General features: G+C 45.2%; 1 long non-coding RNA gene across 2 annotated transcripts in view; it reads right to left on the bottom strand.

Moving 5' to 3' along the window:
• LOC140483974 (uncharacterized) overlaps positions 1-20,101 on the bottom strand; it is a 48,575-nt gene that overhangs the window by 14,644 nt on the left and 13,830 nt on the right. The window contains exons 5-6 of one of the 2 annotated variants that reach the window (XR_011962127.1): positions 18,336-18,440; positions 1,338-1,910 (exon numbers count right to left, since the gene is read on the bottom strand). This is a non-coding gene — a long non-coding RNA (uncharacterized lncRNA). Of the gene's footprint in view, positions 1-1,133; positions 1,911-18,335; positions 18,441-20,101 lie in introns of those variants that run through there. The other variant, XR_011962126.1, reaches the window with a different exon arrangement.

Raw genomic sequence — 20,101 nt, 5'->3', positions numbered from 1 at the left:
CCCTGCTCCGTGTGGTGTAGAGTTCACACATCACTGCAGGACTCTGATTCTGCAGTTACTTTTCATCAGAGTGAGGAGTGGACCTTGTTCATGACGACACTGTTGGAGTATTGATGTTGTTGTTGTTAACCACATTAACTGGGCTGGAGTTGACTGAATTTATATTGCCACTTTCTGAACCTCAGAATGCCTCTCTGGGCAGTAAGTCTCCACAAACAGCAATGTGACAAGAAGCAGGGTTCATCTGTATTGATTTAAATTGTGATCAGAGCACTGCTGTCTCACAGCACCAGGTAAAAGGTTGGAGTCCAGCCTTGGTCAACGGGGCCTATGTGGGGTATCCACATTCTCCCCATAATAGTGGGGGTCCCCTCCATGTGCGCTGGTTTTCTCCCACAATTCAAAGATATGCAGGTTAGGTGGATCGGTCGTCATAAATTGTCCACAGTGTTCAGAATTTGCAGACTAAGTGGATCAGCCATCGGAAATGCAGTGTTACAGGGATGGAGTGCTGTGGGCGGGATGTTCTTCAGATGGTTGGTGGGATTTGATGGACCAACGCTCTCCTTCCACACTGTAGGGATTATATTCTATGATTGAGGATAAAGAATATTCTCAGGGTCTCCTTGGAGGAGGAGCATGTCGTGTGGATCAATGCTCTCTATGCCATTAGATAGAGGTGGGCACCGCAGGGGATACTGTGCTTTATCTCCACGGCCACCGCCACCCCCTCACCCCCAACTCTACTTTGATTTAGCCCCTTCCCACCCTGTCACTTGGAATGGTTTGCTTTGCCCATAATGGGCTTTGTTTGTAAATATTCAACTGATGACACTGGTGTGCTACTGCTGGTGATTATACGTTAACAAAAAGCAAAATACTGGAATAATGATGTTGATGGTGGGAAGGTTGCTCAGCTGGGTGAGATAACACTTCTGGGTAGGAGAAATGGGAGAAAAATGCTTCACAGCTCACAGAATGAGAACTGAAAGTAGTTAAATCAAACCAAAGGTTCAGAGAGGGAAGGAATATTTCCCTGGAGTTTGAGTAACTGAAAAGTGATGGGGTCCGGGACTAGACAGAATTTTGTTTAAAGGGCATTTAAAATTTTAAAAACTGTTATATGCAGATAGTTTCCATTCTTAACGTTTTATTTATTGTGGAATAAACTTGTACTTTTCAAAAAAAACAAATTCACAAACTTTGCATTAAAGACAAATGTTAAATAAAATCCATCAAACCATCCCTCACTGAAAACTGAGGTGGAAGTGTAATCTCCTGCAAAATCCCTGCCCTGACTACTTCTTCCTACCCGGGCTCCATGGCTATATACATACCTGGGAGATAGCAGCAGGAGAAGGCCATTCGACCTTTGAATCTGGCTCCACCATTCAATGGGAAACAGCTGACCATCCAGCTCAGTCTCCTGTTCCTGCTCTGTTCCAATCCGCTTTCATGACTTTACCACGAAGAACTATATTTCAGTCCTCCTTGGGCTTCACTGCCTTTTATACCAGTGATGTTGCTGTGTTATTACGTGGGTGTAGGCAGGGGTAATGTGATGATGCTGCCTCCTGGAGGATGCACTCAGCCTCCCTCATCATCTTGCAGTAACATCAACCGGGTTTCAGCAAATAAAGATAGAACCCATTTCCAGGATATGGGCATCACGGTCTCAGCCAGCATTTATTCCCCATCTCTCGTTACCCTTGAGAAGATGGTCGTGAGCTGCTGTCTTGTACCATTCACAGTCCATTTGGCGCAGAGAGACTGACAATGCTGTGAGGAGAGTGTTGCAGGATTTTGTCTGAATGATTCTCCATCTTTGGTTCTTCAAATGCTGGTTAACTTAATCACGATCTACACATGATTTTGAGATTTCAGTCTGCAAATCTTCCCCATCTAGCACCCTGTGTAAAGGAATATGCACAGATTAGAAATTCAGAACAGACTATTCTAGTTTCTCTGAAATATCTTTTTCGCCTTTCTTCCCCCAAAGCTGTAACCCTCCAGCCCACTTACTCTCTCCCACCATTCTGACTCTGTTGCCCCTAATGTACACCCTCCTCATTCTCATGGAGTTACTGATAAACAGATCCATGACACCACGTCCCGTCCCTGGTTAGACTCTGCACCCTTTCTGGGTTCACTTCCTTTCCCTTCTGTTGCTGCAAGTCAATCATGTAACAGCAGAATGAAACAGACAGAAACAGAAAGGGAGGTGGCAGATCCTGGACAGAAGAGGAACCTTCAGTCTGGGAGAATGGATCAGATTCTTCCTTGTTTCCCATTAGTTTACTCCCAGCATTACAATGAACTGGGGATAGAGAGTGGTCCCACGAGGGTGTAGTGACACTTTGACCCCCCCAACTGATCAATACTACAAGCAGATACGTTCCTCCTCTGGCCAATCACAGTGTGAAATACTTTCCCCTAATTACCCTAAAGCACGTGCTCCAAAACCCGCCCAAATTCTGTACATGTACAGTGCCGGGTTTCCCAATACACCTGTGGTTCCTGCCTCAGGAATTATGGAAGTTACAGTCCCCATGAAGTCACTGGAGCCCTGTCTTTGAAAAGTGAATGAAACGTGTGGGATGGAAGGATGTTGTGTATAGGATCCCCATTCAGACAGATAGGACATATGGCTTGTCACTGGGTTTTACTGAGACATCTGGTTAGACAACCCAATGTCTGACGTAAGGAATATAGATTCAGTCAATTGCAGGGTGGAGGGGTCAAGAAGGGGAAGCAGTTTTAGGTAGAGGTGGCTCAGTGGCTAGCACCTCTGCCTCACAGCTTCAGAGACCCTGGTTTGATTCAAGCCTTAGGTGACTGTGTGGAGTTTACACGTTCTCCCAGTGGCTGCATGGTTTGGTTCGGTGCTCCAGTTTCTTCCCAAAGTGCAAAGATGTGTAGGTTAGGTGGATTCGCCGTGCTAAACCACAGTGTCCATGCATGTGCAGATTAAGCCATTAACCATGGGAAATACTGGGAATGGGTGAGTCTGAATTATAGGATTGGTGTGGACTCGATGGATGAATACCCTGCTTCTGCACTGTAGGGATTCTATTGTATTCTCATGAAGAAGAATGTACCTATCTCGATGTGTTGAGAATCTGTGGAATTCCCTATTCAAAACGCAGTGGATGCCAAGACAATGAGCAAATTTAATGGACAGATACAGATTTTTAATTTGCAATGAGCTGAAGGGTGAGAGAGAGAGAGCAGGCGGGAAAATCCAGCTGAGACCGAGGTGAGCTCAATCATCATGGTATTAAATGGTGGAGCTGGTTCGAAGGGCTGCATTGCCTCTCCTGTGCCCAGGACTTATCTTCTTACAGTAATAACTGGAAAGCGGAATACAAAACTCACCACCTTCACCAAAGGAGATTTTCGGAAAATGTAGGATAGTCAAGTGGAATAGCATTCAAAACTGAGATAGTGAGGAAGCGTGTAGAAGATAACGATTTTGCAATTTTAAACTGAGGGGTAACAGTGATTTATGGTTATAGACTGTGTGGTACATTCACACCGTCCAGAATACTCTGTTGTGAATATCTAGTCTGTAATTTATTACAAAGCCAAGGTCACTGATAATGAAAACCAAAACACCCAGGAAACATCGTCTCACCTCGTAATCTGACAAAAGCCGCGTGATAAATCTGGTTGAATTTAGAACACAGATGGAAAGCGGATAGATTAAATCCAGTCCGAAGATCCTGTGCTTAATCAAAGGAGACTACAATAGTATAAGGCAGGAGTTGGTAATGTAGACTGGGAGCAAAGTCTTTAAGGTGGGACAGTTGACAGACAGTGGAGGAATATCAAAGCAATTTTTCGAAGTGCTCAGCAAAAGTATATATCAGTGAAAAGGAAGGACTGTAGGAAAAGGGGTAATCTGCCGGGGGTGGCTCAGGAAATAAGGGAGTCTATCAAATTGAAATAGAAGGCATACAAATTGGCAAAGACCAAAGGAGAAACGAGGAGATTAGAAAAACTTTAAAGGTCAACTGAAAGCTTGATGGGATTGGGTATAAAAAGTGATGGATAGCTATCCCCAGGGCCAGAATAGCAGTTTACACTGCTAGAGGGAAACCTATTGTTTGGTGAACATATGGCCTCTGTAATTGTTGAAGCATTTAACAGTTACCAGAGAGATAATCCTGATCAAGTTCAAAATCACAGCACACTCCAAAAGCTTGTACTTCCAAATAAACCTGTCGAACTATAACCTGGTGATGTGTGGTTTTAAACTTTGTCCACCCCACCCCAACCCCGGCTCCTCCACATCAGCATCCCAATAGACAGCCCCACTGAAACTGAAGTGCCTGTCAGATACTTGAGGGAGTCATGGGGGTGTGGGGGAGGTGTGTGTGGTTTAACCAGAGTTGAACTGAACTAGACTTTTTAACTGTTGTTGCCATGGAGATCATCCTGAGAGACAGTCTCTATGTAAAGTCACAAATCACAAAGGTAGAAGAATGGCAGCCGTACATCGGACCTAATGCTGCCTAAAGGCGTTTTGCACGTAAAATACCCAGGTAACTGCCATGTCTCATCAATAAAGACTCAAAGAAGATCTCTCAGAGTTCTGTGCCTAGTTATTCCTATCCAGCAGGGTTCAGGAATATGAGCACACAGCAGTCAGTCTTCTCAGTGGAGGATACGAAGAACATGGCAGTAATTGATAAGGAGACTGAGGAAGGTGAGGACCTAGATAATAACCATGATCGTGAAAGAGTTAGAGCTGGGCAAGCTAATGGCGCTAAAGGTAGACAAGTCTCCTTCCCCTGATGGAATACATCGCAGGAAACCAACAGAGTTCGTGGGAGAAATAGCAAATGCACTTAGTTACAGCATCCTACAGCAGAGACAGGCCCTTTGGCCTAAACTGGCCCATGCCGATCAGAATGTCCATCCATGCTAAGCCCATTTCCCTGCACTTGGCCCATCTGCTTCTGAAACTTTGCTATCCATGTATTTGTCCAAATGCCTTTTACATGTTGTTAGTGTACCCGCCTCAACCACTTCCACTGGCAGCTCATTCCATATACGTACCACCCTCTGTGGAAAACAGTTGCCCCTCAGCTCCCCTTTTATACTTTCTCCTTTATCCTTAAACTGATGCCCTCCAGTCCTTGGTTCCCTGGGAAAAAGACTGAGTGCATTCACCTTACCCACGCCTCTCATGACCTAATAAACTTCTATAAAATATTCCCCCTCGGTTTCCTCTGCTCTAAACATAAAAGCCCTCCCTTGTCCAACCTCTCCCTGTAACTCAGACCCCTGAGCCCTGGCATCATCCTTGGAAATTTCTTCTGCACCTTTTCCAGTTTAATAACTGAAACCTACACTGCATTCATCACATTTCCAGTGTCTCCCCACGGCGTTGGAACAGACATGACAATGGATTACAATCCATGATCGATAATTCAATCCATTACAACAATCCCATTTTCATAGCTTTTTCCATGATGCAGGAATCCTTTTGTCTTTCTGGTTTCATGGTTAATTGCCCTCATACAAAACCAGTGGCTTAACTGCTCCTGGGAAATGTGCCATGATTTTTTAGACTTTCAAGAACCAATGAAATCTCTCTCCACAGTCCCCACACTAACATGGACTTCACTGTCTCAGTACTTTTTTCCCAGTCACACTGACATTTGAAATATTCACCCACGGACAGAATGCACCACCTTTCCATCCAGATGAAAAGGTCAATGATATTCAGATCGGCACGGATCAAGTAACTATCAAAACTGAACATGAAGTTCAATTTGAATTTCTCAACTGCAAATCCCCCCTTTCAGTCCTGCACAACAGAGAAAACAGAAAGTGCTGGAGATCCTCAGCAGGTCTGGCAGTATCTGAAATGGTGACAGATGCAGGAAACATTGCAGCCTTGAAGAAATGGTTAGATTATCACACCAGGCACGTGCGCTTGATGGCCAGTTTGTAGAAGATGGGGGCATTGTGTTCAACAGTTTTATATCAGAAACTCTGACCTCATTTGATTCCATGTTGCTCTGCGATTCCCTCTTTTTCGGAAGCAGGCAGGAGTGGGAAGCAGTGGAGAATGTAAATGATGGGTGACCTTCCTAGTGAGAGGATTCGTGTACAGTAGCAGGGATCCCTTTCTGGAAGGGCCTTGGTGAGACCACACCTGGAGTACTGTGTATACCTTTGTTCCCCTTTCCCAAGGAAGGCTCTCCTGGTTATTGAGAGAGTAAAGGAGGGTCACCAGCCTGAGTCCTGGGATGTGGAGATAGTTATGGGCTGCAGATGCGAGAAGTCAGAGTCCATACAATGTGGATCTGGGGAGGTACAGCAGGTCAGGCTGCATCACGGGAGCAGGAAGGTTGATGTTTTGGGTCGGAACCCTTCGTCAGCCCTGATGAATAGTCCTGACCCGAAATGTCACCTTTCTAGCCCCATCGTATTAATGCTGGTCATCAAGCACCTATTAATTCTAGTCCCCCGTTCTGGCACTCAGCGTGTAACCGATATTGTAGTACCTGGTGTGATCATCTCAACACTTCTTCAAGGCTGCAATGTTTCCTGCATCTGTTACCATTTCAGATGCTGCCCGACCTGCTGAGGATCTCCAGCACTTTTTTGTTTTTATTGTGGATTTCCCCCATTTTGCTGAAGCACTTAGATTCAGAGAGTGTACAGCTCCATATTTTGCTGACTATAATTCCTGGGATGAATGGATGAAGAGGGACGCAATCTTCCTTTAATCCTCCTTTCCTGTGGCTTTCTGAGCCACTGACTACATCACTAATATTCTACCTCCCATTCCCTGTCCTGAATCTGACCCATCTAAGCCTACACTTTAGTTCCCATCCCCCTGTTAGACTAGTTAAAACCGCACCAATGGGACTGGCAAAAGCCTCCACCAGGAGATTTCTCCCAGCTCTGCCCAGGGGTAACCGGTCAGGCTGGTACAGGACCCACCCAGAAACGGTCCCAGTGCCTGAAGAATCTAAACCCTTCTCTGGTCCACCATTTCGCCAGTCACACGTCCAGCTGATCTATCCTCTTATTCCTGCTCTCACGAGCACATGGCACTGAGTAAGTCTGACATTATTTTATTTCAGGAGCTACATTTTACTGTATCCCTGATCTCCCTATATCCAGCTTTCAGGACCTCATCCCTTTGTTTAGTGATGTCATTGGTATCGGTGTGTTCCACAACCACTGGCTTTACCCTCCAGCTCCAGAATGTCCTGCAGCTGCTCCATGATAATCGCGGATCCTGGCACCAGGGAGATAACATACCATCCTGGATTCATGTCTGTGGCCACAGAAGTGCCTGCCTGTACCCCTGACCATTGAATCCCCTGTCACTATAGCCCTGCCACTGTCTTTCCTCCGGTTCTGTATAGCAGAGCTATTTGTTGTATCATGAACCTGGCTGTTGCTGATTTCCCGAGAAGCCACTCCACACATTCACCCCCAACAGAATCCCAAGCAGGATTCAGTATCTTTTTGAGAAGTGGATGATCATTGGGGATTCCTGCACTGCCTTCCTGAGCCTTTTATTTGGTTTGATGGTCACCCATTCCCTTTGTGCCAGTGTAACCCTCACCTGCAGTGTGACGAACTCAGTAAACGTGCTGTCCATAACATTCTCAGATGCTCCACAGTGAGTCCAGTCATAACTCCAGGTCTGAAAAGCAGTTTCCCAGCAGATGCAGGTGGGCCCACTTCCTGCACACATAGCCGTCAGGGACACTGAAAGTATCCCTTATTTCCCACATTGTACAAGAGGAGCACACTACGGGTCTGAGGGCTCCTGTCACAACGTCTCTCTAGATTCAGCTAATTACTCCCATTAAGAGAATTTAAAATAGCTTTCAACCTTCCTTCACTTCAAACATTTCCATTATATATCAAAAGCCCCAATCTTTACTTAAGCTGATACATTATATTTTAAAAACTTAACAAATACTCTGCAGGTATCACTTACAAATTGACTGTTCCCATTGGGACCATGTGAATTTTTCAATGGCCTGAACTAAACCAGAGTTTCAGCTTCAACTTCTCCCGATCTCACCTTTCTCTGTTTTCACCTAACTCCAAAACCCACTCATTGAGACAAGCAACACTCAGTGCAGCCCTGTCATTTTCATTGTCTGGTCACACCTACACTGCCCTCAGCCTCCTGTCCTGTTCCAATGCATCTCAATGGGAGCTCAGGAACTGCATCTCATCTTTCAGCTCAGCCCTTTGTAACCCCAGAGTCAACATAGACCTCAGCAGTTTCTGGATGAACAGACAGTTGTCAGAACCTGGAACATTCCACCTGAAAATGTGCTGGAATTTGAGTTCACAAAGAATTTTAATGAAAATTTTGCAGGGAGTTGAAAATTAGGAGTTTACAGGTTAACATCATGAAGTGAGTGACTGGGACTAAATCTGACAGTTCCTGCAAACAGACTAGGTATAATCTGGATAAATCTGTGCTCCCACTCAGGCCAAATCACCCATGGGGAATTCAACCACAAATTTGAACATCTTTCTGCATTTTGCTTTACAAAAGTATTGAAGATATTTTCCCAGAGACAGAACAGACAGCCCTTTCTCCTTCCACAATAAAATGCTAATGATATTCAGATCCTGATGACTCCGCTGAGTGCAGAAATCTGCTTTTTTGAGATCCCGTCCTCAATTATTCTCATTTAATATCCTATAAAAAGAATTCACAAAACAAGTGCAGGATGAATTGGAAAGACAAATATTTCTCTGGTATGTGTCTGATGTGTAAATGCTCCTCTTTCAAATCACCCCTCCCCCACCCAGGAAGAGGACATGTCCATGCACCTCGCTGTACCGTGCCCCCAGTAAAAATGGTGGCCATAACCCAGGACCCATCACTGACTGAGGCCCACAGCTGTTTTCCCATTTGCTGTAAACATGGGACCAAGAGTTTCTAATTCAGGACTAACACCCTGTACAGATGTGTAAATAAAACCTCCTAGTCTAAACTGAATCATTTTCCCCCGGTTTCCGCTGCCACTCCCTCTTCCCAGTTTCCAGCTCCTGCACACACCAAGGGCCATTCCGGGTCCATTGACCCTTCCCCAGAACCGACGGCAGCTGGGAAAATTAGACTCCCGACAGTGTGGAAACAGGCCATTTGGTCCAACAAATCCACACTGATCCTTCGAAGATTATCCCACCCAGACCCATTCCGCAACTCTGTTATTCTAAATTTCTCCTGAACAACGCACCTCACCTACACATCCCTGAACACGACGGGAAATTTAGCTTGGCCAATTCACCTAACCTACACATCTTTGGACTGCAGGAGATAGGGGTAAAAGAGTAAATAATAGGTGGGATGGAGCGACCCTTCAACAACATGGCAACATTTACTCATTTCCTCTCCCCGACCTTATCTCAGATCCAACCCTCCAACTTAGCACCGCCCTCAAACTGTCCCATCTGTCCATCTTCCTTCCCAATTATCCACTCCACCCTCTCACTATTACCCCCACCTGCATTTTCCTATCGCCTTCCTAACTACCTTCCCACCAGCCCTACACACCCATCCTATTATCTGTCCTCTTCCCCACCCTCACATTCCTGAAGAAGTGCTTAGGCCCAATATGTCAATTCGCCTGCTCCTTGCATACTACCTGACCTGCTGTGCACATCCAGCGCCACACTTTAACACAAGTTGGAAGAACATCACCTCATCTTGTACCTGGGGACCCTTCAGCCCTCTGGCCTCAATATTGGATTCCATAATATTAGGTCCTAAGTCTCCTACGTACGAGTGTCCTAGCCCCCATCCCATAGACCAGGCCCTGTTATTACATTGCCTGCAATTACACACTACCTATGGTTAGTCACTAACAGTCTCCATAAACAGCTATTCACCCTCCCCCAGCCAGATCGTTATCCACTCCTTTGTCCAACTGCTCCCATCGCGTTCTTTGGAATCTATCACCACCTATCATTTACACCTTCACCCCTACCTTCTGCATATAAACCAACATTGTTTCTCAGGAACATCAGTTCTGACGAAGGGTCATTGGATCAGAAATATTCACTTTGACTTCTCTTCACAGATGCTGCCAGACCTGCTGAGCATTTTCAGGATCTTCTGGTTGTTGTTTGTGATTTACAGCATCTGCAATTCCTTTGGTTTTCATTTACTGGGAGTTTATAATTCAGGTCTAGCAGCCTGCATCGTGGGTTTATCAACCCACCCAGTACACAAACTCAATTTCTCTCCCAGTCTCTGCTGTCTCTCCCACTCCCTTCACACTCACTGGGTCCCCCCTCACAGTGACATTGCACCTGCACAGCTCATGGTCACGTGTTGGCCTGCTGGCCACACCCCTCATTCACTCCCATTGGCGGGAGGATTACACCAGCTCCCCTATTGGTCTGAAGCTGCCATCAATCAGCCAGGTCCCATTGTGACTTGAGTGGTAGGAGGCTGAGGGGTGACCTCAGAGGTTTATAAAATCATGAGGGGCGTGGATTGGATACAGAGACAAGGCCTTTTCCCTGGGGTTAGGAAGTCCAGAACGAGGGGCCATAGGTTTAAGGTGAGGGGAGAATGACATAAAAGAGACCCAAGGGTCAACTATTTTCATGTGCGTGTATGGAATCTACTGTCAGGGAAGTGGTGTAACTATACAAGCTGTCACCATTTGAAAGGCAGCTGGATGGGTATATGAATGGGAAGGGCGTAGAGTGATATGGGCCAACTGCTGTCATATAGGACTAGATTAGGTTGGGATATCTGGTCGGTGTGGACGAGTTTGACTAAAGGGTCTGTTTCCTTGCTGTACATGACTGTGGCTCTGCCCTGGGATGAGCTTCATCATTCATCATCACAGAGCACAGGGGCTGGGGGCTATTCAGCCCATTGGGGCTGTACTTTCTTCCTCTGGAGATGCTGCCAATCTGCCCTTACTCCACTCCCATTTACCAGTAGCCCTTCACATTTATCCTCAAATAGTTAAATTCCAAATCTGTTTTGACAATAACAAAAGCTGCATCCAGCTGTGGTTCAAACTGTTCCAGATGCTCAGAACTTACTGAGTAAAATAACCTTCACATTTTTAAAATTTGTGACAATAATTTCTCTCAGTGTCTCTGTAAATTAAATATCCTGGAAACAAATCAGTTTCTGGTTGAAATCACTGATTAACCTTCTCAGCTACAAGGAGAATTGTCAGCTCTTTTGCTAACTCTCTATAAAAGAGAAATCTATCTTAATTTGAATTTATTAGTGTCATTAGAGATGCACAGCACAGAAACAGACACTTCGGTCCAAATCGTCAATGCCGCCCAGATATCCTAAATTAATCTTGTCCCATTTGCCAACACTTTGCCCATATCCTTCTAAGTTTCCTAAACACGTACCCAATCAGATGCCTTTTAAATGTAATCGTACCAGCCTCCACACTTCCTCAGGCAGCTCATTCCATACCATATTCAGCTTGAAAACATTGCTCTTTAGATCGCCTTTCTATCTTTTCCCTCACACCTCACGTCTGTGCTCTCTGGTTTTGGACTCCCCTAACCTGGGAATAAGACCTTGGCTCTTCACCCTAACCATGTTCTTCACGATTTATCAACCTCGAAGGTCACCTCTCAGCATCCGATGCTCCAGTGAAAACAGCCCGAGCCTATTCAGCCTCTCTGGATGGGTCAAACCCTCAACCCTGGAAACATCTTTGCACATCTTTTCTGAATCATTTAAAGTTTTATAATATCATTCCGATAGCAGGGAGACCAGGACTGAAAGCAGAATTCTAGAAATGGCTGAATCAATGTCCTGTACAGCTGCAAAATAATGTCGCAACTCCTATACTCAATGCACAGACCAATAAAGACAAGTATACCAAACGCCTTCTTCACCACCCTGCCTATTTCACTTTCAAAGAACCATGAACCTGTACCTCAACGTCTCTTTGTTCAGCAACACTCCCCAGGCCCATCCCTGATTTGTTTTTCCAAAATGCAGCACCTCACATTTATCTGAATTCCACTCCATCTGCCACTCCTCAGCCCAGTTGTTTGAAGTCTCATTGTACTCTGAGGTAACTTTCTTCCCTGTCCAATGCATCTCCAATTTTGGTGTCTACGTAAAGTCACTAATCATAGCTCCTATATTCACATAGAAATCATTTATATAAATGATGAAAAGCAGTGGACCCAACACCAATCCTTACACCATATTGCTCAGCACAGGCCTCCAGTACGAAAAGCAACCCTTCACCACTATCCTCTGTCTCCAATTTTCCAGCCAATTTTGTATAATTTGTGAACCAGTCTGTTATGTTGAACCTTGTTGAACGTCTTTCTGAACTCCAAGTTAGTGATTTCCATGAACAAAGCCATGCTGACTATCCCTAATTATTTCTTGCCTTTCCAATTCCATCCAAATCCTGTCCCTGAGAACCCTTCCAGCAACTTGCCTGACTTCAGGCTCACCGGTGTATTGTTCCCTGGACTTTCCTCACCACCTTTCTCAAATAATGGCACCCGTCTTACAGCACCTCACCTGTGGCTATTGGCGATACAATCACTTCCCTAACTTCCCACAAAGTTCTGGGACACACCTGATCAGGTCCCAGGGATTTATTCAGCTTTATGTATTCTAAGATATCCAGTACCTCATTCTCTGTAATATGAACACTTGTCAAGCTTTCCCTATTTATTTTTCCAAACTGTCTCACTTCCACATCCTCTAAGTAAAAGCTGACATGAAATCCTCCCACCCCCAATGGTTCCACAGACAGCCTTGCTGATCTTTGAGGGTCCCTAATCTCTGCCTGGTTACTCTTTTGTCCGAGGTGTATTTGTCGAATCTCTTTGGGTTCTCCCTAAACCTATTTCCCAAAGCTATCTCATGTCCCCTTTTAGCCCTCATGGTTTCCCCCGACTATACTCCTACTGCCCTTTTACTCCTGGAGGGATTCACGCAAACCCAGCTGTCTGTACCTGCCATATCCCTCCTTCATTTTCTTGACCAGGCCCTCAATTTCTCTCGACAGGCAGCATTCCCTACACCTCCCAGCCTTGGCCTTAACAGGAACATACTCTCTGTGTACTCTCGTTGTTGCAGGCCTATGGATGCAATGGCAGATGAGGACAGAGAAGCAATCATTCTCAGTAAAGAGGTGGTATTGGGAAAGATAACAGCCTAAAGGGTCGTCTGGCCGTGATGGAGTGCATCCCAGGGGACTAGAACAGATGGAAGAGGCTAAATAGCAAACGCACTCGTGATAATTCACTAAAATGTGCTGGACTCTGGGACGGTTCTGACAGATTAGATAGCTGCAAATGTGATGCCAATATTTTAAAATGGACCTGTTCGCATAACTTCTGTAGTGGGGGAAATGCCTGATCTCTCAAGGAAGAAATAGTGAGCTATCTGGATAGAAATTATCTCAGAGCAGACACAGCATCGATTCATGAAAGGTAGACAACACTAAGCTGAGTGGGAGAGCAATGTGTGCAGAGGCCAATGTAAGTCTGCAGAGGGATACGGATAGGTTAAGTGAGTGGGTAAGGGTCGAACAGATGGAGGACAATGTTGGGAAATGTGAGGTCATCCATTTTGGTCGGACTAACAGCTAACTGATAAAATGGTGAAAACTTGCAGCAGGCTGCTGTACAGAGGGGGCTGGGTTTCCTTGTACATGAATCAGAGGAAGTTGGTTTGCAGGTGCAGCAGGTAAATAAGACAGTGAAGGGAATATTGTCCTTCATTGCTAGAGGGATGGTGATGCTGCAGCTGTACAGGGTGCTGGAGAGGCCACACCTGGAGTACTGTGTACAGGTTTGGTCTCCTTACTTCAGGAAGGATGTACTGGCACAGGAGAGGGTGCAGTGGAGGATCAGTAGTTTGAGTCAGAATTTCAGAGGGTTGACGTATGCGGAGAGATTGAGAAAACTAGTTCTATACTTATTGGAATTTTGAAGTATTGGGGGTTGGATCGGAAAAAAATTGAAATTATTAAGGGAGTAGATAAACTAGAAGCAGGGAGGTGATTTCCACTGGGGACGGAGCAAACTAGGGAGCAGAGAGTCAAAATAAGGGGATATCAGATCTAGGACTGAGTTCAGGATGGACTGCTTCAGATAAATCTGTGAATCTGTGGAATTTGCTGCTGAGTGCAGCAGTTGACGTTATCAACTTGACTATCGTTAGGTCAAAAGGTAGATTTATGAACAGGAAAGGAATTGAGCGTTATGGTAAGAGAACAGGAAAGTGGAGCTGAGGCCATGAAAAGATCAGCCCTGATCTTATTGAATGGCAGAGCAGGCTCGAGGGGCCAGGTAGCCTCCTCCTGCTCCTCTTCCTTATGTTCTTATGTTCCCACTTTCCAGCTGTCCCTTTACCTGGGAATAGCAAAGAAATATTGAACGTTCTCGCGTTGGACCGTCAAAATTCGCCTTTGTCCAATTTAGAACACCGTTTGGATCTGGTTTATTATTTTCTGTAACTATTTTAAAACTAGTAGAATTATCAGAGAATCCTGAGAGTGTGGAAGCAGGCCATTCGGCCCATCACATCCACACTGACCCTCAAAGCCTCCTACCTTAAACCTGTAACGCTGCATTTCCCATGGCTAATCCACCTAGCCTGCACATCCCTGAACAATATGGGCAATTCAGCCTGGAATATCCACCCAACCTGCATATCTTTAGATAGTAGGAGGAAACCACAGCAAACAGACGAAACCCACGCAGGTAATAACAACAAGGTGATCATCCCTTTCTTATTTCCCAGGTCAACCTAAGTAACTTCGCTGGACGTAATCTCAGAATATCCTCCCTCAGCACAACTGTAATGCTACCCCTAATCAAAAAGGCCACTCCGCCCCCTCTCATGTCCCCCTTTCTATCCTTCCTCTTGCATCGATACCCTGGAACATTACACTGCCAGTCCTACCCATCTCTGAGCAACGTTTCTGTAATACCCATGATATCCCAGTACCACATTCAAAACCATACCCTGAGCCCATCTGCCTTCCCTGTCAGGCCTCTTGCATTGAAGTAAATGCAGTGTAACTTGTCAGTTCTACCTGGTTCTGTGCCTTGCCCTTGCCTGCCTTGACTGTCTGACTTCTGAACTGTACCAGCCTCAGACTTACCTCTTTTCTCACTATCTCTTTGAGTTTACCCACACTCCCTCACTGGTTTAATGACTCCTGAGTAGCACGAGCAAATCTCCCTGCCTGGATATCAGACACCTTCCAATTCAGGTACAATCCATCCTTCTTATGCACATCAACTCTACTCAAGAGGAGATTACAATGATCAAAAGATGTGAATCCTTCTGCCCTACACCAGCTCCTTAGCCAATCATTCATCTCCTCCATCCTGCTATTCCTACTCTCACGAGCATGTAGCACCTGGAGTAATCCACATATTATGACCGAGGACCTGGTTTATTATATTCCAGGCTAATCTGCTATATTCTCTCATCAGGAGTTTATCTTTTCCCCTTCCTATGTCATTGGTACCAATGTACAATGACCTCCCACTGGTCATTCTTTCCTTTGATAATATTCTGCTACCTGTCCGAAACATCCTTGACCCTGGCACCAGGGAGGTACCACCCCATTCTGATGTCTCACTGTCAGCTGCAGAAGTAGCAGTCTGTGCCCAACTAGAAAGTCCCTTATCATCCTTGAGCGTTTGAAATCTGATAGACCTCTCATTGTAGTGGAGTCAATCTCAGTACCAGTAACTTGGCTGTCAGTGCAACATTCCCTGAAAGTCTATGACAACCTACGTTATCCAAAACAGTAAACTTGTTTGAGATGGGGATAGCCACAGGAGACTCATGGCTGAAAAAATGTGTTGCTGGAAAAGCGCAGCAGGTCAGGCTGCATTAAAGGAGCAGGAGAATCGACATTTCGGGCAGAAGCCCTTCTTATGCCCGAAACGTCGATTCTCCTGCTCCTTTGATGCTGCCTGACCTGCTGCGCTTTTCTAGCAACACATTTTTCAGCTCTGATCTCCAGCATCTGCAGTCCTCACTTTCTCCACAGGAGACTCATGCTCTACCTACCTCCCTCTCCTACCTTTCCGAAAGGTAACCCATCTACCTGACTGTATCTGCAGTTTTTCAGCCTGAAACTGCCACCTATCACACATCCTGACTCTTCTAAATTCATCATTACCATTAAGCACCGCTCCACCTGATCCATGTGATCCAAGAGGATTTGCATCACTTCCTGCAGGCTATCAGGATCACTCAAACTCCCCCTACTCTCCTCCAGGAAGTGCACGAATGGCCATCTCTGCACCTTAATCTGTAGACCCAGAAAAAGGCAGTCTTACAGCTTTACAAAAGACTACTCTCGAATACATTAGAACCTGTATTTTATATTTAAAACATTCAACCAAAAGATCATAACAGAGGCACTTAAACTATTAAACACTCACCCTACTGAATGTTGCGGATTTTAAAAAGTAAAGCAGAGTAAGATTTACCTTTTAAGAGACTGAAACCCACTGAGCTGATCCCCAGCTGTGAGTCACAGACATACAGCACGGAAACAGACCCTTCAGTCAAACTCGCCCATACCGACCAGATATCCGAACCTAATCTCGTCCCATTTGCCAGCACTTGGTCGATATCCCTCTAAACCCTTCCTATTCATATACCCATCCAGATGCATAATAAATGTTGCAATTGTACCAGCCTTCACAACTCCCTCTGGCAGCTCATTCCATAAACGCAACTCCGGCGCATGAAAATGTTGCCCCTTAGGTACTTTTTATATCTTTCCCCTCTCACGCTAAATCTATACCCTCTAGTTCTAGACTCCCCCACTCCAGTGAAAATACCTTGTCTATCTATCCGATCCATGCTCATGATTTTATAAACCTCTGAGACCACTCCTTAGACTCTGACACTCCAGGGAAAACAGCCCCAGCCTGTACAGCCTCTCCCTATATCTCAAACCCACAAACCCTGGCAATATCCTGATAAATCTTTTGTGAACCTTTTAAGTTACACAACATCCTTCTGATAGGTGGAGAACAGAATTGTGCACAATATTGCAAGAGTGGCCAAACCAATGTTCTCAACAGCCGCAACATGACCTCCCAACTCTCTTACTCAATACTCTGACCAATAAAGGAAGTCATACCAAACACCTTCACTATCCTATCTACCTGCACCTCTCCTTTCAAGGAGCTATGAACCTGCACAACAAGGTCTCTTTGTTCAGCAACACTCCCCAGGACCTGACCATGATGTGTATCAGTCCTGCTAAGCTTTGCTTTTCCAAAATGCAGCACCTCGCACTGATCTGAATTGAACTCCATCTGCCACTCCTCAGCCCATTTGCCCATCTGATCAAACTCCCATTGAAATCTGAGGTAGCCTTCTTCACTGTCCACTACACCTCCAATTTGGTGCCATCTACAAACTTACTAACTATACCTCCTGTGTTCACATCCAAATCATTTATATAAATGATGAGAGGTAGTGGACCCAGCACCGATCCTTGTGGCATTCCACTAGTCACAGGCCTCCAGTCTGAAAAATAATCATCCATCACCACCACCCTCTGTCTTCTGCCTTTGAGCCAGTTCTATATCCAGATGGCTACTTCCGTGAGATCGAACCTTGCTAACCAGTCTCCCATGGGGAACCTTGTCGAACGCCTGACTGAAGTCCATACAGATCACATCTACTGCTCTTCCCTCCTCAATCCTCTTTGGTACTTCTTAAAAACCAGATCGAGTATGTGACACATGATTTCCCATGCAGAAAGTTATGCTGACTATCCCTAATCAGTCTGTGCTTTTCCAAATACACGCAAATCCTGTCGCTCAGGGCTCCCTCCAACACCTAGTCGAGCACAGCATCTGTAGTTCCTGGGCTTGTCCAAACCGCCTTCGTTAAATAGTAGCGCCGTATTAACCAACCCGCAGTCTTCTGGCACCTCAGCTGTGACTATCAATAATACAAAAATCTCAGCAAGAGGCCCAGAAATCACTTCCCTCGCTTCCTACAAAAATTTTGGGAACACCTGATCAAAGCCTGTGGATTGATCCACCTTTATGCGTTTCCAGACATCCACTACTCTGCAGTATGGACATTTTTCAAGATGTCACCATTTATTTCCCCACATTCTACATCTCCCGTGTCTTTCTCCACAGTAAATACTGTTGCAAAATATTGCATCTTGATAAAACAAACGAGGGCAGGACTTACACTCATTAAAAGTAAGGCTTTGAGTAGTGATATGGAACAAAGAGACCGAGGAGTTCAGGTCTTCTTAGTCTGTGTCACATGTAGACAGGGTGGTTAAGAAGGTGGTTAGCACACTTACCTTCATTGCTCAGACCGCTGAGTACCGGAGTTGGGAATTTAGGTTGAGGCTGTACAGGATGTTGGGGAGGCCTCTTCTGGAAAACTGTGTCCAGTTCTGGTTGTGCTGTTATAGGAAGGATATTATTAAATTGGAGCGGATTCGGAAGAGACTAACCGGGATGTTGCCATGAATGGAGGGATTGTGTCACAAGGAGAAGCTGGATAGGCTGGGATGCTTTTTCACTACAGCGTAGGAGGTTGAGGGATGACCTTAAAGGATTATAAAACCATGAAGCGTGTAGATAAGGGGGAGGGGGGGATTCAAGACCTGGGTGCATACAATTTGAAAATAGAGGAGAAAGGTTTAAAAAATAAATTGGGGATTTATTTTTACCTTTACATGCGTGAAGTGAACTCCCAGAAAAAGAAGCAGCTGTGAATACAATTACAATGTTTAAAAGACATTTAGACAAGTCCATAAATAGGAAATATTTGGATGAATGTGGACCAAGCGGAGGCAGGTGCGATTAGATTAGTTGGGAATTATGGTCAACACGGACTGGTTTAACCACAGGGTCTGTCTCTGTTCTGTATCATTTTAGGACTCAAGCTCTCGCTATCTCTGAATTCCTCCATCCTCACAACTCCCCACATCACTGTCACCTCATCCAGACTAAACTCTTCCTTATCTCTAGAAATCCTCTCTAGCCTCAGAACCATCACTATCTCTGGTATCACAAGCATCTCTGTAACATCCTCCAATTGCCTCCCATCTCATCACCCACCCTCACGATCTCTAATCTTGACAACCCCCACAAATCTGTCCTTCTCCACATTAAACACTGATGCCACTCGTTTAGTATCCCCCCAACAACCCCATCTCCTGTGTCTTCACACATAGGCTGCCTTGCTGATCTTTGAGGTGGCCTATTCTCTCTCTAGTGACCCATTTGCTCTTAATGTATTTCTAAAAACCCTTTCCCTATTCGCCAAAGCGGTCTCCTGTCCCCTTTTTGCCTTACTGATTTTACTCTTAAGTATACTCCTCTTGCCTCTATACTCGAAGGATGTTTGTGATTTTTGGATTGGAATAAATGCAAAATATTACATCTTGGTAAAACAAACGAAGGCTGGACTTAGACTGATTAAAAGTTGGGCCTCGGATAGTGATATGGAACAAAGAGACCGAGGGGTTCAGATCTTTGAACTATGTGTCACATGCAGACAGGGTGGTTCAGAAGGGGTTTAGCACATTTGCCTTCATTGCTCAGAACTTTGAATATAGGAGTTAGGACATTATGTTGAGGTTGTACAGGATGTTGGGGAGGCCTCTTCTGGAATACTGTGCCCAGTTCTGCTTGTGCTGTTATAGGAAGGATATTATTAAATCGGAGCAGGTTCAGAAGAGATTTACCAGGATGGTGATGGGAACGGAGGGATTGAATTATAAGCAGAGTCTGGATAGGTTGGGTCCTTTTTCACTGGAGCACAGGAGGGTGAGGGGTGAACTTATTAGAGGTTTATAAAATCCTGAAGAGTTTTGGTAATGTGAACAGCAGGTGCCCTTTCCAGGAGGGGGCGCGATTCAAGATTGGGGACATCCTTTTCTCAAATTAAAAAGTAAGGCTTTAAAAAGAAGTTCCGATGTTATTTTTTGTTTTTGCACAAGAGTGGTTCACATGTGGAATAAACTTGCAGAGGACGTGGTAGATGTGAATGCAATTACAATTTCAGGGTGGCACAGTGGCTCAACGGTTAGCACTGCGACCTCTCAACACCAGGGAC

Source organism: Chiloscyllium punctatum, chromosome 12 (genome assembly GCF_047496795.1).
Source record: "Chiloscyllium punctatum isolate Juve2018m chromosome 12, sChiPun1.3, whole genome shotgun sequence".
Taxonomy (NCBI): Eukaryota; Metazoa; Chordata; class Chondrichthyes; order Orectolobiformes; family Hemiscylliidae; genus Chiloscyllium; species Chiloscyllium punctatum.
The sequence above is the reverse complement of the archived record's forward strand: the minus strand, read 5'-3'. Positions and strand labels throughout refer to the sequence as shown.